Below are 25,407 nucleotides of genomic sequence, written 5' to 3' on the forward strand. Positions count from 1 at the left end.
TTAAGTACATTATAGTCACTGCTTCAGTGGCACTTTTCACTGGGAGGTCTTGGACCGGCTCTACACATTCCTCAGTGCAAGCATGTCATGGCTTGTATTTCTTGTTTTGTGATGCTAACCATGAAACAACCTCTGATCTAAAAAATCAGTGGGATCTAAAAAAGTCATATTTATGATGTTTGTTCCATCTACATCATGTTTAATACAACTGAATGCTCTGCCTTTGCTACATCTCTGATGTCTGTTAGGTGATGCCCCTGTTGCGATTGGTGTCACTATCATGGTTGGGCAAGTAGCAATATGCAGCAAAACTTTTTACTTCTATCTGAAATTTCAATCCATGCAGCTTGTCTGCTAGTCACTGAAATGCTAGTTTGATACTTAGATTTGACCTTAAACTCTCTTTTGATACATAGTTCTGTTGTATACCTAGCACAGTTTACCTTTATTTGTATATTTTGTGTCCCCAGGCTTCCTTTTACAAAGTTTCCAGTATGCCTGGTATATTAATGTTTTTATTGAGGACAAGAAATGGATCTAAAATGGTCCTTTGAATTTTCAATTCCTGTTCTAATGCTGAAAGTATAAATAATGTATTCTGCTTCATTAATGCATTCCATAAATATCGAGACATAGGTGTTAATAATTTGATAAAATTAAGCATTTAAAACATAGTTTAAAATGTAATTGTATATAAAATGAAAATTAGAAAAGAAAAATTGGCATGGAAGAGTACAAAATGAAATGTCTTAAGTGCTATGCACTAAAAGTATGAGCTGTATAGTACATGCTGTTAATGTAGAAATGCTGGTGATGTGGAGATATGCAAATGTGTACTTTTTCCAGCTCTTCTGTCGAAAGCCCACAATAATAAAATGGAACAAATAGCTGAACAGATCAGCCAGAATAGTAACACTAGAACTACATACTTGACTGAACATTTTTATGTTAAATGTATATCTCTCTCATTTTAAGGGGAAAATAATTTGTTTTGTTCAAAAAAAGGAAATGGCATTTTGTCTTAGTTAGGAAAAACCCAACCAACCAAGTCACATAATCAGCATTTCCTCCTTCTGATCTCTAGTATTAGGTGAGTCTGGTACCAGGAGGTCAGGATTGCACAGTTACTTGGGATGTGGCCTCTAAAGCTAAATAAGATCTTCAGGGCAGGAGTAATGTCTTTATTCAGCATCTAGCACTAAATAGAGTCTCAACATGATACTGCAGTAAAAATAATAATAAGCACAAAAAGAAAACCTTTGCAATTTTCATGATCACTTCTTTACCCTTTGTTCTGTGTATTCTACTATGAGAACTCACACAAATAATTTGGCCTTTTTTTGGATTAACTTTATTTAAATTTAACACACTCAACAATTTAGAATTATGCTACCAGGATTTGTAGAGAGTGTTCTCTACCTATACAGATTTAGTACATGGTGTTTTGAAGCAGTTACCCCATGCATGAACTAGGGATGCCTGGTGAAAGTTCTTTAATCTGTGCGTCAGAAGACTTTTCAGCTGATCCATGGAATTTACTGGATACTTAAGATTAACCATCCTCATTTCAGTGAACAAGCTCCAGGAAGCTCACAGTTTAAATAGTACTTACTTATGTTATTCACACTATCTGTGTTCTTCACTCCACCCTCCAAATTCTTTGAAATTTAGCATCCCTTCAGAGCTGTACAATGAAGTCTTTCCATTTTCTTTATATTTCTGTATTGTCAGAAGGAATTAAAAATAGTATTACAAATGCAGAAAACAAGCTGCTAAAATATGTAACAAACTGTTTCAAGATTTTCTAATTGTCTTATTTTATATATAAGTTCCATTAATGCATGAGGAAATCTCCTGTAGCGCATAGGAACAAGCAGTTACTTCATGCTTAATTTATATAGCATCTTAAAAGAGTCTATTTTAATACTGAAAAAGTGAAATGCTTTCTTTAACACAGAAATGTGGCAAATGTAGTATGCACCCAGCCAGAGATGGTAATTTAAAATGTATTAAATACTGAATATAGTGTTCACTTTATATACTTTCTGGTAACAGCTTTAGCTTGAATTTCTCAGAACATTTATACAGCTTTAACACTTGCTTTTAGTTTTACTGTGAAATTTGCCCATTCTTTGCTCTTTTAAACAGGAAAATGTAAGTGAAGAATCCAGTAACATTACCAGTTGAAGTTAAGAATTACATTTTTGAGTGTGTACAATATTTGTAACTATTGAAATTTGCCTCCCAGGTAGTGCATATGTTTATTTTTGAAATAATACAGTAGATGAAAAATTTAATTTTTTTGTTGATGTACTGATTTTTCTGCTTTGAATTATTTTAATTAATCCCTGAAAAATACTTTGAATATTTTTACCACCATTGCTTATTACTTTGAATTGGCCCTATTACAATTACAAGAACTATCAGGGCCTTTTCTAGGCGGGAGAATCTAGAGGTGGATTAGCAGTCTAATATACTTCTTACTTTCTGCCCTCCCTCATGAGGTTCCTTATTTGGAAATTATTAGAAATATTTGTCCTCTGTGTGCATTTCAAGGTTTATTAGAGACTCATCCGAATCCCACAGTTTAAGATGCTGTTGCAGTAATGACAGGAGAGCGGCTGAGTGATAAGGTTGTTCATTACAATGTCAGGAGAAGATCCAGGGACCTTGCTGCTGGGACAGCCGTGCCAGACAGTGTTAGTGTTTTCAGTCAGAAACAAGCACATTCCAACTTCCCAGGATACTTGCGCAGTGCATAATTATGCTTGACAATAGTCTCTTTCTCTCCCTGTTTCAGTTTACAGAGGTGAATAAAATGCATCTTGGTATGGAGTATGATGATTATATGCAGTTCTTTACAGTGCTGTTTTAAAAGCATTCACATTTAAAGTGATAAATCAGAGAGCATCTGATTGTACTTTGAATGCAGGTAACTGAGGGTAGTGCACAACTAGAAACTGATACTAACACTGGAACCTTGAATGTAGGAAGCGGTCTCAGAAACAGAGCTTGTGTTAAAAGTTCAGAAATCGTCACCATAAAGAGGCAGGCTCAGTTTATTCTTCTGGCTGCCTTTCTTTTCAGGCAGGTTTTCTTTTCCAGACTAAGGTTGGTATTTCCATATAAGAGGTGTTTTAAGAGGTATAGTAGTTGGCGAAGGCAAACATGTTCTTCCTAAGTAGTCATCCTCGCTGCCCTAAGGCTGTTGCACCAACATAGAAAAGACTCAGCATAGCTGAGTTTCTGAATGATGTCCCTAGTCTGTGACTAAAAACATAATTCCGTTGTTTCACTGGGCTTTTTCACCCCTGTGTAGCTGCTCTGATACGGGCCATTGTGGATAAACTTATTGGAGCGATGGAGTTTTATCATCTATTTACTTGATTAATTGTTTCTGCACAGGTGACTGAGAAGAATTACATAGTAGTTATTGCCAGCGACTCCCAGTGTATCCTGGATTTCAGCTGAGTGGTAGAAGATGCAGGGACTGTTTATCCATTCCATGAGCCATCCAGTGATCTGAGAAATGAGTTTGGTTTGGGTTAACAGCAGAACTATTCAAATTCTGTCATATTTGGCTTGGACTTAAGTGTATCTGAGATTTGATTTTTTAAATTTTTTTTTAAGCTGCTGAATAAAGACATAATATTTTTATATAAACCATCTTCCTTATGTACGAAAGGGATAAAGGACTCTAGATTTGCTACATTTTTGGCAGTTATGTGGAGTCAGTACAAGTCCTAGAATGGCTGGCATTTATGCTGCTGACATAGATGACTGAGATTCTTCACAAATGAATTCTGTTAGAGTTTGTCACAGAGGTTTAAGATGCTGCTCCCTGCTGTCTGTCCCACCTATCTGATGCCCCTTTGCAAGGGCAGGAGATTTGTCTACTTTTTACCTGTTCTCAGTTCAGTACATCAGCAGATACCACTGATAGCTTAAGCTAAATTTGCCAGAGCTTGCGTGGTTGAAGCTTTGAGACAGGCAGAAAACCAAGGTACAGTTTTCCAGGGGTTCCATTGTTTCCCTAACAAGCTATTTTTGCTGTGAGAACTCTCCCGCCGCACGTCCTTCTTTTCTCCTGTGTTTGCCCAGTATTTTTATTCGGGAGAAATAAGATTTATTCCCAGGTATGATGAAAGATACTTGTTCTCAAGTATGCAGGTGACCTGTGGTTTTTGTGAAACATTGCAGCAACTTTCTTTGGGAGTTTGCCAGGCTTTCTGAGACATCTGTGGATGTTTTTAAGGACAGGTTAACCTATCATTTGCTAGCAATAACTTGCATATAATTGATCCTTCCTTAGAATGGAAGAATGGACTGTAGATGACCTGAAACTTTCCCTGCTCTTGTACTCAGCTTTGTGATTCTTAGAGTCTTTTAAAACTCCCACAGGAGCACTCTTGGGATTTGCTTATTGTGGATTCCTGCAGTCTTCAGTCTCCTGAGCACCTGGATGGGTTTAACACAGAGACAGATATTCCCAAGTCACCTCTGCAGGGTGGCAGGCTGAAGAGAGGAGTGCTTTGGCTGAAGGTGCCTTTGCTGCCTCCCTCCCCCTTGGAAAGCCCGGAGGAGTTAGGAAAGCCAACAGAGACATGAAGGATGCTCTGCTGAGCATGGCTGGTTAAAGAGTCCAACTGTTGTGTTGAGGTCTGTCCAAAGTGACTCAAAGCAGCAGGAAATTCTGCCAGCTGTCCCTAGGGGAGTCACCTTTGGAAAGCCCTGGTAGAGCTCCTCATGCTTTCTGCAGTGGAGTGTCTTTATCTTGTAGGAGATGTCAGGGCTTCCTGAAGTGGAGATGGAGTCTCTGGGTGAGAGTGCTTTCTTGCCAAGGAACTCACCTGTGGAGCCATTTCAGCAGGCTTCATGCTCTTTGTACCTGCCTCGTGTGCAGGGGTGCCCAATATCATATTTTCAGTGCTATTTCAGCAATCCTGACCAGAAGCTGAAAGGGGATTTTTAAAATTGGTGTTCTCATCTACAGTTATGTTTAGAAGGAACAGGTGACCTGTAAGCAAGTTGGAAGTGGCAGGTAGGAAACTAGGGCTTCTTGAAGACATAAAATATATCAGTCTCATGCAAACTTCTGAGAACTGTAGAAAGTTACTTTCTCCACATCCTGCTCATTCAGTATCAGCTATTAGAAATCACTAAAAAAATATGGCAGTGATTGAAAACTTAGATCTAAATGAAACATTCTCAGCAAAGTACCTTCAAAGTAAAATTATCTGCTCTTGTAGTGAGAAAAGCCTGTTCCTAAAGCTTTTTTGTTTCAATTTAATTGTTACTGTGCTGTTACGTTGACTGGGTCTACAAAGAACAAGAACCTCCTCTTCTTATCTTTGGTCTTAAAGTTAACAGTTTTGCTCCAAGTGTTGTGTAATCATTTGGTTATTTTCTCTAATGATGTGACAAGATGCTTCTCTTTCTTCAAGAAGTAGTAATATTTTTGAGTTACAGCAATAGTAGGGAATAATTTCTATATGAGGAATAATTATGGCTCAGTAAACTTATAGCCTTCATTATGAATGACTGTATGACTACAAGTGCTGGATGATCACTTTCAGCCTTTTTATTTATGTATAAGGTTGTCTAAATATTTGCACAATGATAATTTAATAGTATTACTGTAAAGTCTGGTACAAGGTTGCTTTTTGTTATTTTTTTCTCCCTTTCCTCTTACACTAGCAAAATATTCTCCTTGTGGTGCCTGATATAAACTGGGTATTGGAAGAAGATGCTTTGGACTTGTGATGTAGCTTAATAGCAAAAGAGAAGGGTTTTCTTGTTCCTATTGTTTTCCTTTTAGTTAGTTTATTTCTGGTTAGTTCTCTGGAGGAAAGTGGGTTCAGCGTATGATTAGGGTATAAATTCTGAAACATTTCCTTTCTTGTTGCTTTCATTCTCAGGTTATTCTGCCCCTCCCTCCCCCTGACTCATGTACATTGGAATGGATCATCTCAACACTGATAGACTAACTCCAAGCATGTAGGAGTTGCCATATGAGTTAAAACTTAGTTCATCTAAACATGTACGCGGCAAGGACCATCTCAGTACTAATAGAATAACTCCAAGCATGTAGGAGTTGCCATGTGAGTTAAATATTAATTATCTAAGCTGGTACTAGTCTTCAGTTATAGCCAGGAACTTAAATTGGAAAATAAAATGTAGACATGACATAACCACAAGAGGTTTATTTATAACTGTTTGCATATGGCTTTTTTTCCTGGAAAATTAGCATATGCCTGTATTCGGTAATCTGAGGTGTTCTGTTGTTTGTTCCACTTCTTGCATGCATGTAGTTCAAAGCAGAAGTTCTGGTGTTGGTGCAAAAAATTTAGGAGCATTTCTACAACCTGTGTGCTGCAGTGAGTCAGAGTAGGTAATTTTGTTAGTCTTTCTAGTCATCAGTTCAGGTGTGAATTCTGGTAGTATTTTTCCCCACATGAGAGTCTAGCCCTTTGGGAACACTACTAAATTGAGGTTATGGATTATAAAAACATAGATAAAGTTGGTATGGTTTTTGAGAAATCTGCAGAAATCATATTATGTCAAACCAAGTTAAGTTTTCTTTTTTAAATCTGTGATTTTAGATCTCATCTTTGGGACCTTTCATTGTATTTATATGTAAAAATAAGTGTTTATTCAGTGACTAAACAGCAGTATCAGTTTTGTCACCAGTGTGGTATTCTCTCCTGCTTACTGTTGCAAAGTATCTCCAGACTATTAGTAGGAACTTGTTATCTACTCTATTACGTGCATAGCCATGTCTATTTTCTTTTGTAGTATTGATCTGGAAGAAATACAAATGGCATTTGGTGGCTGCTTTAGCTTTTACTTGTTGCTGTCAGCAGCATTAGTTTCTTTTGGATTGCACTAAAGGTAGTATGTTTTTTGAGCAAGCTTTTTACTTTCCTTCTTGGTTATTTTCTAGCCTTTTGATAAATGTTTTGATTTAAGATCTTGCAGAGAAGCCAAGCATTCTTCATTGTATCTGTCATTGTGGTGTATAGGGTAAGGCAAGAATTTTATTTACAGCTGTTTTTTCTTACATTTATTAGGAAAAAGGGAAATTTAGCTTATTTCTAGATTATTTCAAATTCATTGCTAAGAATTTTAGTGATGTAAAATTATTCGGTGCTATCTCATTGAAATCAAGAATTTACAACAAGAATATTCTTTCAATTAATTTCATTGTATTAGTTTTTACTGACAAAAGACAGACAACTATCTGAATTTGCTGTATGAATATTCCCACTAAGCTTTGTATGAATCATAGAATCATTTAAGTTGGAGAAGACCTTTAAGATCATCAAGTCCAACTGTAAACCTAATGCTGTCAAGTCCACCACTAAACCATGTCCCTAAGCGCCACATCTACCTGTCTTTTAAATACCTCCAGGGATGGTGACTCAACCACTTCCCTGGGCAGCCTGTTCCAGTGTTTGACAACCCTTTTGGTGAAGAAATTTTTCCTAATATCCAGTCTAAACCTCCCCTGGTGCAGCTTGAGGCCATTTCCTCTTGTCCTATCCCTTGTTACCTGGGAGAAGAGACCAACCCCCACCTCGCTACAACCTCCTGTCAGGCAGTTGTAGAGAGCAATAAGGTCTCCCCTTAACCTCCTTTTCTCCAGACTAAACAACCCCAGTTCCCTCAGCCGCTCCTCATAAGACTTGTCCTCTAGGCCCCACACCGGCTTCGTTGCTCTTGTTTGGACATGCTCCAGCACCTCAATGAATGTTTCCAATTTGTGTGAATGTTTGTGAAACTTTCCTGGAGATGCTAGTCACAGTGGTGCCTTTATACTCTCATCCACCAATGTCTCTAAGAGACACTATAGATAGGAGCTCTATTTTAAAGAGGAAGAAAACTCCTTGGTTTGTTTTTATTAGTCTTCTGGCATTGATCACTGGAATTCTACCTCTGATACAATATGTGAAATAGTATTTGCATAGGCATTTACCTTTCCCTTTCAAAAATAAGCTGTGGATATGCCAAAGTTCTCAAAACTGAAGATGTGTTTATCTTCAGTAGCACTCTTGAGGGTACCGTCAGCCCTCACACACACGATGCAAAGACTCTTCACTCCTCTCAACTGTCTGGCCAGGTCAGAGCTTCAAATGCTTAACTACAGTGCCAGAATAATTTGTAGGCAGTAAACTCTAGCATTTGGCAGTTCTGGCTAATTTTTTTTAGCTTTTGTTTAGTGCATTCTCTTTTGTGGTATAATTTTTATTGTTTGTTGGTTGGTTCCCCCCCCTCCCAGTCTATTTGGTTCTGGATCTTCTACTAATGGTACGGTTTTCTTCAGGGTTCACCCTTTCCCATTAAGAAGTTCAATTCTTACTGTTGTGAAGTAATCTTCAGCTAAGTCTGTGAGCTTTAAAGTTTGTACATTGAGTGACTGCTACATTTCATTATTGGAACAGACGTTTCCATGTCTGTACCATGTCTCTGGCAAATGCATTTGCAGATGCTTTGAGCCAGATGCAAGAGCAGAATTCAAGGAGAAGCTCTAGATGTAATCTTCTGAGAAAATCCATTGTTTTGGGCTTAGATCCTAGACCTAACTGTTCAAAGTTTTCTCATTTCAGCCAAACTTTTCATCAAGAACAAATAAGACTGCTTCTGATTGTGAGACCACTGTGTATTTCAGAGACAAGTTCTCAACCAAGCTGTTTCTATTCATACTTCAGCTATTTTTCTACTAAGTATGATCAATGGCTTTGCTTTCCTCATTCCATTAAAAACTGCTCTAAGACTTATTAGCTTGCAAAGAGCCAGAGAAGCGTGGCAGGGAATTTCCTCACTTCCAAAATTTTTGATTGACACTCAGGTACAAGCCAAAGAAGGGAAAACTTTGGGATACTCTTGCTCAATGGATATAGGTGATGCTTTTGGTAGCCCTGTTACTTGCTCTTAGTATTACATCTCAGTGCTTTACAGACCTTGGTGTCATAATATACTTGCCATACCTAGAGCCACTTTCTTGGTTGCTCATACTTTTTCCAGTTCAGTAGTTACCCAGAGTTGAGAGAGTTGCTTTTCTGCTGAGTCTTCAAAGCCTCCAGTGACATACTCTGAAGAATGCTGCAGGTTGGTTGTCTCAGACATCTGTAAATCAGAGACATAGAGTATGTTTCATTCCCTGGTGGTACTAAGGCAAGGACACTAGAAGAACTTGTGTAGCTACCCGAATCGTTAGTCTGCTCCTGAAATGATGTTTGTTTTCAACCCTCTTGAAAGCTTTGGCCTAAGCAGTTGTCACAGTGTGAAGGAAATCTTACGGTGTAAGACTACAGCACTGAAAGAATAATTCCACAGAGCGAGTGAGCTCAAATGGAAACTGTTCTTCTGTTCTCACATGGGTAATGGACTCTGCCTTATCTCAGGGATATGAGAACTGCTGTAAGCAAAGACTAATCCTTCCTAAAATTCTTTGGCTTCACATATAACTCAAAGTCAATCACTTTTTAGCAATACTTGAATTGGGAGGTCAGGGGATTCCTTCCCAATTGCTGTTTTTTGTCTGCTTCTTGTCTTTGACCTTCTTTTTCTGTCACCAAAAGCGTAATGAACACAGAGCATGAAGTTTCTCTGCTGCATAATAAATTTTCCTTTAACACAAGGTCTACTTTTTAGAGACATAATTCTGGAGTTACTTCCCCCAGTAAACATCACTTGACTCTGCTGACATGGCTGTTCATCTATAGATGTGCTGCCAAAACATGTCTCTTTTTTGTGGATGGAGGGTATTTATTTGGGTGCTGGTTTAACTTTCCTTTTAAGAATTCAGTAGCTACCTTGGTATCCTTTTTGGAGTCTTTCTTCTGGTTCTAAGATTAATTTTTCTGAATGTTTTCTTCAACCTCCTGAGTTTCAAAGGCATGTTAAGACTTTGTAACCCTCAGTGGAGGAGACGGCAATTCCACTGCTGCAGACAAGTTTTGTGCTCGGTGTTCATTGTACCTCAGACATCTCCTTGTATCTTTGCTTAGGAGATGCTTCCCTTTAGCTCTAATTCTGACACCTCTTTGGGATCAGTCCTGAAGCAGTTTCACCTTGAAAGGAAGTATTCAACATCATTCTGTTCAGTAACACCTACATCTAGTCTGATTCCCTAGCGGCCCTTGGCCTTAAAATATCCATCTTTTTTCAGTTACCTTTTCTTTTTCTTTTTTTTTTTTTTAAACAAACGACTGAAATAACAAGAAGCTACTCTTCTAACCAGAGAGAGATGGAATTAATCCTTCCCATCTCAAGAAAAGAATTTACTGCAATTATTTTCTCATGCCAAAGAGAAAGAGATCTTGAATCAGGGAACTCTGGATGCCTGTATTTACTGGTTCAAGATAATGTGCAAGACACAATGATACTGTCTTTTCAATAGAGATATTGGCCCACATCTCTTGGTTTTCAGGACACTTACTTCTATATCCTTTGTCTGGCAGAAAACGCCTTGCAGTCTGTAGTGATCTGACCATTATCATTGTGTGCTGTTGGGGCTGATAGGTTCTTAGGCATAAAGTATCCCTTTAGTGGTGTAAAAAGAATAGCTCTTTTCTCTTTATTAGTTAAAGGCTCCCTGCAAATCACTTTGCAATATTGATAAAAAGTCTCTGCTAACTCCTATGCAAATCCCTGGGGAATAGCAGACCCATTCTGGGCTTGTCTTCCACCTATGCTTACCTTCTTCAAGCTGTGATCTGTACAATGGATTTTTCCTAGTGTTTCCCTACACCCTCTTCCCACACACTGATGAGCTCCTTAGGTATTCTGGGCCACCTAACAGCCTGCCCCTATGCTGAATCCCATGCTAAATTCCACAACCACTCATTGTCAGGCATGTCTTTGGAATATGTGGATTCTTGACTGGTGTTTCATCAATATACTAGCTACAGTCTCCTGGACAGTCTTCTCATCTATAAGTTAATAAAATAATCTGAATCAGCCTCTGAAGAACAGCTCTTGACTTGAACCAAAGTCCATGTGATAATCAAGGTATTCTGAACTTCCTTGACTATGCAACTTGTCCTTCCATTAGAAAGGCATGTTGTTGCCTGGGTTTAATTATCTTAAATTTAATTATAATATGTTTTAGTTATGTAAAACTGGGAAGATAGTAAAGGACAGAAGTACAGTTGGAGAGAGATTTTTCTAAGGCAAATGGGCAATGAAGAACACTTTTAGAATGGGAAAAAAAAAATCTAGAGTGGAATTGGCATATTGTCTCCTGTCATCTAAGGAGTGAATTGTGCTTAAATTTAATATCAGGGGCAAGGATTTAACTAGATTTAAGATGGAGCTTGATTAGTTTAGTTCATGAATAGAATTATACAGCGTTGTCTTCTGCATTGCATAGGATTAGATTTGTGGTTTAAGGATGACATATCCTACCCAGATTGCAATTTAGCCACTCAAAAATATATGCATCTCAGATAGTAAAATCTATTTATTTTCCAAGACTGCTTAACACTATGTGTATGAATACATTAGGCTCCTCCCTGCCTAGCTGAGACATTTAAGTTGAGTCACCCACACATGCTTAGAGGTGCTTAATTTGTGTAGCTATCTGGACAGCTTCCTAAATTCTCTGTCATTCCCAGGAGAAGCTGGAAAAGGAAAACTGGGGATTAGATCTATGACTGATTTCATCTCATGTGAGAATGGTCATTACTGTCCCTGACAGATAGAGCATTCGGTTGGTTATGCACTTAGAGCACTGAGAAATATGGGTGCAGCACTCAAGCTAGGTGATTTGAACCTATGTCTTCCATTTTCTAGGGGAGAATGGGCTAGGCAATAGAGGAAAAATGCCTTTCAGGTAACCAGGACATTAAACTGGAAGGATGCATATCCAATTTTTAACCAATAATTCTGGAGATGGTTTTATCTAATGACAATATATATTTTTTTAAATGCACAATTATTTTCTGGGATTAAGATCTGGAAACTTAGTTCTGCCACTTGCAGCTAATATCCCAATTTCTGGATAAGATTTGGCTTCCTTATTTGCTTGCTCAGTTTCAAGTGCTTTCACATAAAATGTTCTGTGGCTTAATGCTTTTGATTACTGCAATAAGGGAGGCATGAATTCAATCCTCTTAATCTGGCTTCCATCCTTTAATCAGTCTTACCAAGACTCCAGTGAGTTCTCCGAACAGCAGGCTGTTGTTCAGGAGGCAAGAACCATCCTTCCTTTGGTGCCTATACTTCAGAGAGGGTAGACAGAATTAATCTGAAGTACATGGAGGCCTTTTAGATTTCCTGTTGGTTCCATACATCCTTGGTAGAAAAAAAAAAAAAGTAAATGGACTGGACTACTCTTTATAGGCACCTGTGATTTCATTGCATTCTGTGGAAATGCAGACGTTTAGCTAGGCACAGTGATTTCCTACTGCCGTCCTCAGAGACTGCTGAAGTGACTGTTGCTGTCTTCCCAGCCATGCTAGTTTCCTCCCTTTTTCTATGCTTGAAAGCAACATTTTGATGACAACACCTATATTTGATAATTAGAATTTTATACAGTTTTATTCCAATACTGTGTCCTAAATTCTCTGAATATCCACAGTTAACGTAATCTTAAATGCAGAAAGAATTATTTTGAGTTCCTTGGTTCTTAACGTTATCTACCTCTGAGGCAAACAGGTATCTTTATTACATGGTAATTATAAGTACTAATTCAAAGTCTAGCAATTCCATGCTATCTTTTCAGAGCTCCCTGTAGAGACAGCTAAAGATAATCTCATTTCTCCATCACTATTCAATCACTATCTACCCTTTGCTAAATAGTTGTTAAGAAAGAAGGAGCCAAATTTATTAACTCCCTTACTAGCTCTGCCCTTCCTCATGGCTGGCTGGGCTAATCTTTTTGCTGTATTGTAGACAAGAAACAGATTCATCTTCTTTTCTTTTCCTTTTCATGTTGTAGTCCCTTGACTCCCTCAAAGGAGCCAGCAGTGATTTGTGTTTACTCAGAGTTTCCCATATCACAGAAGATACTGTGATTGTCACATGTAAGGGTCCTGAGGGCCATGGATGTTTTCCCTGCAGACTGGGAACACCTTATTTTCCCTCATAAATATGTACGTGCAGGTTTTTTGGTCATAGTGATTTAGTAATGATGATGCCATAAGCCTTGTAGGGGTACGTTTATGGTCCCTTTATTAAGAAGTCTGATGTAAGAGGAACGCACAACTGAAAACAGTCTTCTGACCCTGTGAAGGTAAGTTCCCTTGCAAAGCTTCCAAATGTGACTGGTTTGTGTCTGCTTGAAACTGAGGTGGCATCTCCAGTTTAGTGACTGCAGTTTTCATTCCCATGGATTTTGTATTTGCAAGCCCAAATCGGAAAGTACAAGAATGTGTGAATTTCAAAATGTTCTTATTTCATGTTTGTGCCTCCAGTTATTTATGCTAGTAACTTAAAATAGTTGTTGTTTGAAGCATAGCACAAAACCAGGTTATTTTAAACATCAAGTTTCCCAACGTGTGGTCAAGAAAAGGAGGTGAATGCAGTCATTCTTTGTCTTTTTGTCTATGATTCCTATTTCATCCCAATAATTTCTAAACTGCTGTCTGATTTGAGACAAATTTCATAGGGGAACAGATATTTGAAACATTGTTAAACTCCTGCATATATTATGAAAATGTATGTCTTTGCAAATGTTATGGGCAATGGAAAGGTGACAGTGTTCGTTTACATGTAAATAGATACAGGAAACCAGAGAGGAAAGGCACCTTACAGATATCCCAATTATGGGAACAGCTTTAGTTAAAACTCACAGTCAACCATGACACAAAAGCCTTGGGAGGACTAGCTTCAATTAGTTCCAGTGTTCACAAAAAAAATTAGTTTTCTCTGCAATATTTATTCCTTTCCTGGCAAGAATATTTCTCAAACTCAGACATGGACAGTGACAGTAAATGCTGGCTAGAATTAATTTTAGTATTTAAATTTAGGGAAAAATACATACATAAATATGAGGTGTTTAAATGCTGCTTATGAAATTACAAAGGAGATCTAATTTTGTCTGGAAAATAAGTTTTTCCTTATGATATGTTTTAAGGTGTTTAAATTATGGCTTGCAGAAATTATGAAATATAAGAATTTATTAAAATATAACAAGTTTTTAAACTTCAATGAAAACTTAATCAGGAAAAAAAAACAACCCTAACTTGCAAAATTGAATTTCTGCAGGTGCAAATCTAGAGTAGGTGGTAGTAACAAATAATGGTATAACTGAAAGTATTCATAGAAATATGGGATGATTTGGGTTGGAAGGAACCTTTAAAGATCACCTAGTTCCAACCCCTGGCCATGGGCAGGGACACCTTCCACTAGACCAGGTTGCTCAAAGCCCCATCCAACCTGGCCTTGAACACTGCCAGGGATGGGGCATCCACAGCCTCTCCGGGCAACCTGTTCCAGTGTCTCACTCATAGTAAAGAATTTCTTCCCTATGTCCAATCTAAATATACACTCTTTTAGTTTATAAACCATTACCCCTTGTCCTATCGCTACAGGCCCTGCTGAAAAGTTTGTCCCTATCTTCCTTATAGGCCCCCTTTAAGTACGGAAAGGCTACAATAAGGTCTCCCCAGAGCCTTCTCTTCTCCAGGCTGAACAGCCCCAGGTCTCTCAGCTTGTCTTCATAGGAGAGGTGCTCCATCCCTCTGATCATCTTCGTGGCCCTCCTCTGGACTCGCTCCAACAGGTCCATGTCCTTTTTATGTTGGGGACCCCTGAGCTGAAGGCAGTACTGCAGGTGGGGTCTCACCGGAGCGGAGCAGAGGGGCAGAATCCCCTCCCTCGACCTGCTGGTCACGCTGCTTTGGATGCAGCCCAGGATACAGTTGGCTTTCTGGGCCACGAGGGCACTTTGTCGGCTAAACACCATCCTGATGTTTAGACTTGTTTAGGTATGCTCATGTAACACAAATGCATCCAGAATGCTGTTTTCGATTTTGAATACTACATTGCTAGAATAATGCTGATAAATTAGACAGTACTTGAGTAAGAGTAATAAACATTACTGGAATTAGTGACATTTCAATTTTTTTTCCTGCTAAATAAGAACAGAAATATATAACTTGGTAGAATTGCTAGCAAAGAAAGGGTATGACATCTCTAAATACCTGAAGGTTACAAACAACAATAAATAAGAACTAATATGTGTAATCTGAAAGGGGAACAAAACTGAGAGGGAAAGAGGGAAAATTGACACGTTTTCCTGTGTGTGAGATGTAGTTGGTTGTAGAAGAGTTTACCCAAGAAATTATTGGAAGCCCCCTACCTAAAATGATGAAAACTGAATGGGAAAAATACTGGAAAAATTATTGTCCCAAACAGCACTGCACTGGGTAGGAAACAAGCACATCTGAGTCCTCCAGTCTTTACGTTGCAAATCTTTTATTCACTTCAGTGGGGAGTTTTGACATTATACTGAGTGAAGGATGAAATGATCAGTTTCTAGCCTTCAACAATGTAAATCATCGGAGTTTCTGGACTGTTGAATATTTAATAACATTTATGTTCAAAAGTAAACAACTTCTCTGTGAATGTTAATACCTTTTTCCCACAGCATGTCTGTTCAAACATGTTAAGTAGCATAAATAGTAGACAGGGCAAAATGTTGTTCACAAGGGGGAAAAATTCATCTGCAAAGAAGCTCAGCTAATAATAATAAGGTGATTATTACGCATCTGTACATCCCACTTGATAGCTGGGATGTACAATTCTTCCTTTAAAACTGTGAAAATTAAAACGAGTAATCTGTCATTCATGGGTTTGGTATCCTAGCATAAAATGCATTTACGCATTTGGTATCATAGCATAAAGTGCAGTGAAAATTTCGTTTTGAAATACATGGTTTATCTCTGTCTCTTGCAGTGCTAACATCACTTCTTCAAATCTCAAGTAATGTTGTGAGGCATGAAAAGCTTCTGATAGTCATTGTTGACACCTGTTATTTAGTTTAGCAAGTGAGTACTACTTAGTATAGTGTGTATCACTGGTGGATTAAGATATGGGAACTGCCTAAGTAGCTCCTGCATTGTATGAGGTTTCTTAGTCCCAGCCTTCTGTACATTGGTCTCATTACTACTGTAGATTCCCGATGTTATTTATTATTTCATTAGCATCCAATTTCCTTCTCAGATTCAGCAGTAAGGTCGTCAACACCGTGAAAGGCCCAGACTGTCATATTCTCCTTCCTTCCCTTTGTCACCCAGGCACAGCCGCTCATTTCTTTCATTTTTGGCACATCATAATTTAATATTTACCAGCTGTGGCTTGGTATCAAAGGAATAGTTATTTCTTAATCGCTCTGCCTTCAGGGGGTTCTCTACTTGTGTCTGGGGAAAAAGGGCAGGCTTTGGTCACCGGGGGTGAGCGCTTCTGTGTTTCCTTTGTAAGGGCAGCGCTGTTGTTAAGGCAGGGCACTGTGTGTTGAATTCTAATGCCTTTGAGCGAGGGCCAGCCTGCTTCCAAGCGGGCCAGCGTGGGCGATGTTGGCTGCGATTAACAGTGCCACAGCCCGGGGGCTCCCTCGGTGTGGGGAGTTCTGGAAGTTGGCAACGCACCGCTGAGGTGCTGTAGCCAGGGTGGAACACCTTACCTTCCTTACCTTACCTACCAGGTTACCTTTCTTAGCAGCTGGGAAGTTCAGGTACCTTTTCTTTAAATATTTATAATTTACTGCCACGAAGTACTGTCCATTCAAAAGCAGGTTGTTGTCTCTGTGCAATAGAAGGATCTTGGCATTCATTTTACATGCATTTAGTATATTTTATAAAATTAAGTTATAAAATTTATGTGTGTGTTTAATAGGTCCCACCCTGAACTGGTAAAGGAATATGTAACACAGGTAACTGTTAATGTATAGAATATACATTTTCAAGAAAAATTGTAGAAAATTTTCAAAGGCAGTATGTTATGATAGATAACGCTAAACCCACAGGAGCTGTACCCTTAGTTCTGGTACTAAGGTTTTGATTTTAAATTAACAGTGGATTAGTTATCTGTCTCTGTCAAGACTATAATAAAGAGCTTTTGTTGCAATCCATCATAGGGCTTTTGTGTTATGCACCATACGTAGAAACTGTTAACAGGAAGACTAGATTAATGCTGAGAGAAAAAATGTCACCAGATAAAACATAGGTCTCAAAAAGCAATTTCAAATCACATAGTATGTTATGCATTAATACATTTTTAGCCTTTGGGGAATGGAGGAAAACTTGTCATCAAAAATTAATTTGAGCATTCTTGGCTGTACCTAAATTAGAACCTAGGATGCTTCCAAAATTGTTTAATCAAATGACCTGACAGGAGCTCACTAGGAGAAAACTAACAAGTACAGGGTAATCTGAATAATATTTAGTAATGCTGATAAGAAATTTTGCAGCTCTTTTTTCAAATCTTACATGTAATAATTTAAAAGATTTCTATTTAGAGGTAGCAGTATGTGTGTGTGCATGTATATAATGCAAATACATTGTGCATATGTTTTATATTTTTTAAATTAACTTCTTCAGAAAGCCTAATAGAAGTATAAGTGCACGGAGTCACTTTTGTTTTTTCCTTGATTAGTATCCTAACAATAAAGTGCAATGGTTTCCACATGACTTATCTATTAATACATGAACATGTAAGATGAATTTAATGAATCTTTTTTTTTTTATTTGTAGTAAGGTGTCATTAGCGCTTGTGCCTGTTTGGGGACAATGATTCTCATCTTTTCTGTGAACTATTCACAAGATTGGTTTTGGAAGTCTTCACTGTAGTTTAATACTGTAGTTTCAATATTGGAGGGAAAAGAATTGGTAATTAGTATTTTGTATCTTTAAGATTTGTATTTGGATTTGAAGAATGCAATTATATTCTATTCAGTTTCTGATTGTTTACTGTTTTGTAAACTAAAAATATCACAGGTCATGAAGGGATTGGATCATCATATGTAACAAAAGTTTTAGTTTAAAGATACTGAGAAGTAGAATTGTAAGGGTCAAAAAGCAAATACCAATTAATTCTGATCTAACATCTGGAAATCTTTAGTGTTTTGGTTTGGTTTGGTTTTTTTTTTAATATACTTAGGGATTTTTTTGAATCAGAAATTTTATTCTTCATGCACTCTGTGTTTTTTGTTATATATATTTTGGAAGTAAGTTGTTATACCCAAAAAAGTTCAGTATCTTTATTAATTTCCTTTTTTGCTTAAAATACTTACTGTGAAGGCAATTTGTGAGTCTAAATGTTTCTAGCTGTAGACATGCTAAATGGTGTCATGTCTGACTTTGTTCATTGAATTTTGTCTGTGAGCCAGAAATGCAACTGGCTTAGTGTCTTATTGCCCCCAGCAGTCCTACTGTTCAGAGTAGGTAGTGTTGAACCTCATTTTTTAATTATTTTTTTTCCCAAGAGCAATTTGATTTAAATAGTTTCTTTATTAAGTCGAACAGAAATGTATTTACAGTTATTAGCAAGACACATCAAATAACTGCAGTTATGGCGGCTGAACTTTTTTTGCTTTTGCTGTAGATTTGTTAAATTTGATATAAACAACTTACATTTAAAAGACACTTAGCATAGTAAGATAGAAGCTGTTGGTAGTGGGGAAGAATGAAGGAAGCAACATGGTTAAAAGAATCGATGCTTAACAAATTGACAAATCAGTAGGTACTTGTTTATATTCCAGAAAATCATGGGTGAAAACAAAGGGAAAAACTTCAGTTATGTGACATCAAGCTGAGCTTAGTCTTGTAGAAAGAAACTATCTAAAAAAGCCACAGTTTGTAAGCTGCTGTACTCTGAACTGTTTGTGTTTGAATTCCACTTCACTCATAGGAATTCTGCTTAAAAAAAGAGATGAGATTTGCAAAATCCGCATGCTGTTTATTTAACTCTATTGTATTTTACACCTGTATTGGGAAAAAGAAACCAATATTGAGCTGAGTACTCTCTCCTTGTATTTAGGATACCTTAGGTTTTTGCTCTGTACACATGATTGCAGTGAAATCTTTCATTAGGGCTTGAGGGGAGGAGAGGACTGTATAAATGATGGTGACTACCTCTGTCATCTGTGTACTGGTTCAAGAGAGGCCAGTGACAGCACAAACAAAACACAGGTGGGAGGAATTCCAGACAAGTGTGTAAGGACCCTGAGGAAGCCCAAAGCTATACAGCGGGTTGTAGAGGGAGTCAAACTTTAAAAGATCTTCTCCAACAGAACTGGAAGTGGTATGGAAGCCCTGAGGGCTGGACTTACTCAGTAGAAAGTGCTGGCTGCATGCTATGGTACTTTATTTTGTTAGATGTAGCTTGTTGACTCGACACAGATTGCAGTGTTTCACTCAGTGAAAATATGCTGTTGCCTTCTCTAAAACTTGAAGGTAGTCCCTGTCCTTATGAATTGGTACGTCAGCTTTCTCCCCTGAAATACTGCTGCTGCTTCTATTAAAGAAGTTGTACTTGCTGCATTGATACTAGGGGTTCATATTTTGCAGCATTATCCATATTGAGAATTCTGCTGCCATCGCTGGAGTCATCTCAGTCACAGTAACTATTTAAGATTTTTTGGAAAAGCTAATTTATCACAGATAAAGCTCTTAAAAGTCAGCATACAAATAATTAATCACTCAGTTTCTTCCCACCCATAACTTGCCAAAATTGCCTTCATTTTACTATATTATTTCATCATAGTTGCAACCAATATAGGGCTGAAAATAAACATTTTTCTTCCAGTGTAAAAAATTACTGCCCTTTTTTTATTTGTTTAGCTGAATAAAGGTGAAACTTAGAAATTTTGGCAAGGAAGTAGATGTAGTTGCGACTTGTGTCTGTAATCAAACCCATAATTTTAAAATGTTTTTTCCATGTGCTTTAAAGATGAGTGTGCCTGTGTGTGTGCAGGTGTGCACGCATTCATGGGGAGAGATTGCAATCTTACGATACACATCTGGGAGAAGATTGGCTGGATGGTAGTAGCTGAAAAGTAATTTTTTTAGCACTGTCTGTAACTATGCCTTAAAGATTTGAGTAGAACTCAAGTCCTACCCATTTTTGTGACTACATTGTCTGTTTTCTGCTTATCTGACATTACAGATGTACTGAGATGGTTACAGATTGTTCTGTAATAATTGTCAGAGACAATTAAACCAATACAGAAGTCAGTCAGTATTAAATACAGAATAAAAATTACAAATGCATTTTAAATACATATTATAATTATATAAGTTAGATTGTTTTTTACAATCTATTCATTATTATCTTGCAAATCAAATACTTTCCTATATAATGTTGCTGAGATAGAAATTTCAGTGGGCCATTGACATACTAATCCATCCCTGCATAATCTTACCTTCAGTTCAGCAATAGACTATTTAGAGAATGTTTGAGAGACTGTTATTGGTATTACTTCAGGAATGGTATTTTTTATATTTGTGACTACAAATAAAATATTTGATTAGTGACTGTGGTTTCATAAAAAATAAATTATCAACTTCCTTTATATACGCTATAATAGGCATTGCTCCTTATGTTGACCAAATGTGTAAAAACTTTTTTGAATAGACAATCTAGTATAGGAGATCTTAAGATGTAAACAATTCACTTTACACTCCTTCTTAAACAGCAGTGATGTCAACATCACTTTCTAGTAAAATACTTTGCATTTATTTTCTTTGACACTGCTTTTTAGTTACAATAAGGTCATCTTTTCCTCGTCACTTGCAGTTAGAAAAATTTTTGAGAGCAAGTTGCAGAAGACTGAGATTTGAGGGAAGTGTTCCAAGGAGATCTTTCATTCTGTGACATGGTTCATAACAGAAAGGATTGCAAAACTGTAATTTTAACACATTTCTGTTGAATTGTCAATTTAAGATGTCAGTTGTCATCTTGTCAGTTCCAAGATGTACCCTCTAAGGGATGTTAATTGCCTTTAGAGTTTTAAAATCGTTATGTTGGCTTAGCAGTAGGTGGTAGTAGCCTAGTTTCTTGAAGGACACCATACTGTTGGTGTCTGTTTTTCCTGAAGCTTTTACCTGGACCTTGATCTTGCAGTGAGAGCTGCAGAGAAACAAGCTGCATGAAGTCTTTGCACACTTGCCTTTTCATAGTAGAGGTGTGTATTACAAGATCTTCATCTTTGGATTTTCTGCAACTAGTATAGCATGATGTCTCGTGGTATAATTAAAAGAAAATTTGATAAGAGAATGGGCTTGTTTTGTTAACTGATAGAATTTTGATTTTACCAGATTTGTTAACACATTTGCAGATTTTTATTAGCTACTTTCATTCTGTCCCAAAGTCTGTATAGTGTAGATGCAGTTAGTACATGATGATGCAAGCAAATATAAAAACTATTGTATATTCTATTTCTGTTTCTAAGGGTGGGTGGGGGAAGTGTTAAATTGATTGTTGTGTTTCAAACTGTGGTCTGTTCTGCCAGCAGCTAGAACGTGATCAAATAAATGAGGCATATGAAAGGCATTGCTGTTGCACATTGGTAAAGAAAAATTACAAGTATGGTAATATAAAGGCATAAAGATATGCTATAGAAATTGTTGGGATTAAATTTAACTCCATGAAAGCAAGGGCAGTCAGTGCTGCATTATTGGTATATTATATCAAAATTATAGATGAATGTCTTTCATTAATGCTAAGAAAATAACATCAGGTTTAGTAAGGACGAAATGTAACCTAATCAGAAGTAAACTTTCATTAAAAAAGATAGGCGATCGTGAAATTTCATTAGTCTTCTGAAAGTAAAACTTGAAGTATAGTTTAATTAGCAGTTAAACTGTTGGGCAGGTTAGTTAGTTTTTCCCACCTTAATGTTGTGCTTTCATTCCTACTTGTTTTACTGTACTTGCTAGAAAACCTGAATCATTACTATGACAACTGACATTTCAAATTTTTCACAAGCTTCTAGTAATGTAACATTTCTCCACACATCTTGCGATTCTGAAATATTTCTCTAGGAGCATATCGAAGGGAAAACGTTAGCTGTTTCCTACAGCAGTGCTCCCCAGAGCCTTCTCTGGGCGCCAGCAGCCGGGTGAAACCATCGTGGTCGGAGCCGTGGAAGCAGCGCTGCTCCTGCAGTGCAGGCACAAGCAGGTTTCTCAGTTGCTGCCAGCAGTGTTTGAGAAGTACGAGACAGAGATAGAAAAGCGTGACCCGTAAGGCCCCTAATAACTGAAGAGGGCTGCGCAGCACACTAAAGGACTTGCCTTTTGAAAAGAAGTGTGGTCAAATCCTATTAAAGCTGTTCTTCTAAAAAGATATTAATGAACTTTCATTAGTGCCATTGTTCTGCAGTTTTTTAAGTAATAGGAATTAATTGAAAAAGCAACTGGAGCATGTTACCTAATTCCTAAAAAATCATGTATCAAAGCATGATAGATTAATAAAAAACATTAGACAGTCATTATGTACACACATTTGTATTCTGTACTCGTACTCGCAGCGTATGTGTGGGCGATGAGGTTGTGCCAGTCATTGTGCAACTGAAGTAGCAGAGGGGTTTGTAAAGATTAGAGTTGGCTTCTTGAGTGGATTCAGAGTGCTTCAAAGGATGCATAGGAAGTGAGGGAGAAGAGTTGTCAATAGCGGCTCTGCCAAAGAGATCAGATCGCATGTCCTTGTAAAGAGGAGTTTCAGTTTAAGATCACTATAGAGTAAAGCACTTCCATTTAACTCGAGTGTAAACTAGCGCTGCTTCTTAAGAATTACCTCAAAGATTTGTATGGGGCAGTAGGGAAGAGGAGATACTCATGTTTGAGGATTGCCTTCCCTTCCCTGCGTTTTCAGCTGGGGAGCAGTGGGGCTGAGGGGAGGGAGAGCTCTGAGACCTGTGCGACAGGAGAACTGTAAGTCTCTAAGGAGGTGTCATGTAACCTGCCAGCCTAGGGATCTCTTAGGCACTGACAAGCTGCTTCTCCCTTCTGCCTGGCTGGGGTTATGAACAATTTCCAGGGCTTGCTTGGGAGCAACATGGTAACAGGATTTTATGATCCTGGAATGAATTTTTCCTTTGCTGCCTGAGTGGCTTGGGTAACGTATGGTTTGGGAGCAGGGTATGTGGGGGTGTGTGTGTATTTTTTTGCTTATAACCTAAAGGCTGTACTAGATTGTAACAATGCCTTTTTTTGTTTTTTCCTCTTTCACAGCTCTAAAGCTGCACAGTAAATATAGTGATTTCAGAATTTTTCAGGTTTCTGTTAAGAACTGCGTTAGGAAAGACATCTTTTATAGGAGCGAAGAAATTGTTTGGGTACAGTAAAGTTCTGTTTGCTGTTGCGCACCTGTTGCTCCCGTGCTGGGATCACTAAATACGATTGAGGAAGAATCATCAAGACCTTCTAGTGGTTGCAACAAACTGCAAAGAATATGTGGTCCGTAGTGGACAAATTACCGGAAGGTACTTTTGTTGTATACGGCATCCTGTGGCAATGAGTTCCACAATTTATTAAACATTGTGTGAAGTGCCTCTGCCTTTGTTTTAAGCATGTTTGAGTATTATTTTCCTTTGTTGCCTACTTGTTCTTGTTTCTGTGGGAAACTGGGAAATACTCTCTGTTCAGGCTTTGCATAGTTTTCAAACATGATGCATAATTTGGAAGGTGTCAGTTAGATCTTCTGTTGTTTGTTTCCCTTCTGAGTTTATTCTTGTTTTAAAACTATACCTTTTACCATACTTACTGTTCCCTCTGCTACCTTTTTTGTTACACTATATCTTTGGGTAAGGACAGGCACAACTGCATTATTCAGATACTAGAAAATGGTATTTGTGGAGTTTTGGAGAGAAAAAAATGTCGAAGAGTAGATTTTCTGCAAATTCTGGAGAGGTCAAAGCAAGAAAATTTCCATTGTCTTAAATGGACTTTTATTCAGGTTCTGAGTTTTACATTTTGAGGTCCAGGGAGTTCTGGCTTAATCTCTGCTTGTGCAGCATCTTTACATGCCTGTTGGAGAAAATATTTGGGCCAATACTGCATCTTTTCAGCTATTTTGTTAAGTGTTCTAGAGACAAATCAGACTGGTAAAGGGCAGTACACACTCAAATGCTGTTACTTAAAATCTAGCTAATATCTGGAATTACTTTCAAGATTTTTTTTTTTTATTGCTATTACGCACAGTTTTCTAAAGTATCTGTCACTTGGGTATCTGAAGCTTTATTATCTGTACGTGCTATAAATTGGACAAGTTTTTTCATGAATGATATAAAATCAAAGAGGGAGAGCAATATCATCACTTAACTAACATCTTGATTATAGTAAGATAAAACAAAAGAAAAAATGCACTAGCCATCAACTGCTTTTATGCTTGGTATCTACAGATATTTTTACCTTTACAACCCAGATCTATATTAGATAGATAGAAATAAAGACTATTTAAGTTTCTTTTATATTTAGATTTTTAATTTGTCTGTAAAAAAGTTTCTTTACATATTTGTTTGGACCTCTTTTTAAAAGACTTGCCTACTGTGCTGTTTATACAACAGTATCATTAAAGCAGTAATCAAGAAAGGGCTTAACTCTGGAATTAATATTTAATTGCTTCTGTAGAACATTGCTCACATATCATTTGTTGTGTTTCTTTGACAGTGACAGAATGGTTCCTTTATTTTCTGTTGGGGAACCGTGATAACAAATCTGTAGTTAAGGGTTTCTTCAGGGTCCTGTCACTGGGGGGAGAGGGGTTGCACGCTCCTAAGACAGCAGAAGCTCTGCTGGTGGGGCCTGTTTGATCTCCCTTGCTTCATGCTACACCTATGTCTTGTACCAGCAGGTATAAAGTCTCACTTTAATTATAAACACTTTGTCATTGCTTCTATCTGAGACAGTGTTCAGATTTGCACTTTTAATTTCGTTTAGCTTGTATGCAGCAGCTAGCTTTTTAGTACTTGGGTATTGAGGGACTAGAAAGATTTGGGATATTCCTATACAATAAAAATAAAAATCTGTTCTTATAATTTACTCCTGCCCCATGCACACTTCCATAATTTTTACTGTTAATATTGGGAAACTAAGTTACAAACTTTTAGGATCTGTATAATCTTTCCCTTAAGCCAGTTACTAGAATAATTATTTTCATTGGTTTTTATCCCTCAAAAGCATAAAATATTTTTCATTGTTCTCTCAAGAAAATAAGGGCAGGAGACATGGTGTTAAAATGCAACAAATGAAGTCTAATCAGATCCTGGAAACAGAGGTGTTTCTCAGGTAGACTTCAGGATCCTGCCTGGGTCCCTCAGCTATGAGCTCTGGCTTCAGTGAAAGAATATACTCCCAGGAAAAGTGGCAAGGAGAAATTTAAGCAGTCTGTGAGAGGAAAATACTCCATTACAGTCGTCTTTGACTCTTTTAATTCCCTATGCTATTCTAGGTCAGCAAA

The 25,407-nt window shown here is 37.6% G+C and overlaps 1 protein-coding gene across 6 annotated transcripts in view; it reads left to right on the forward strand.

Annotated features, from left to right (window-relative positions):
* The window catches only part of WASF1 (WASP family member 1), a 102,857-nt gene that overhangs the window by 46,521 nt on the left and 30,929 nt on the right, over positions 1-25,407 (forward strand). For 2 of the 6 annotated variants that reach the window (XM_069805092.1, XM_069805095.1), the window contains exon 1: positions 23,098-23,431. The exons of 2 other annotated variants lie outside the window; for them this stretch is intronic. The gene's annotated coding sequence lies outside the window, so the exon portion shown is untranslated. Of the gene's footprint in view, positions 1-22,851; positions 23,065-23,093; positions 23,432-25,407 lie in introns of those variants that run through there. 2 more of the 6 variants (XM_069805093.1, XM_069805097.1) reach the window with 2 other exon arrangements.

Source organism: Haliaeetus albicilla, chromosome 17 (assembly GCF_947461875.1).
Source record: "Haliaeetus albicilla chromosome 17, bHalAlb1.1, whole genome shotgun sequence".
NCBI lineage: Eukaryota > Metazoa > Chordata > Aves > Accipitriformes > Accipitridae > Haliaeetus > Haliaeetus albicilla.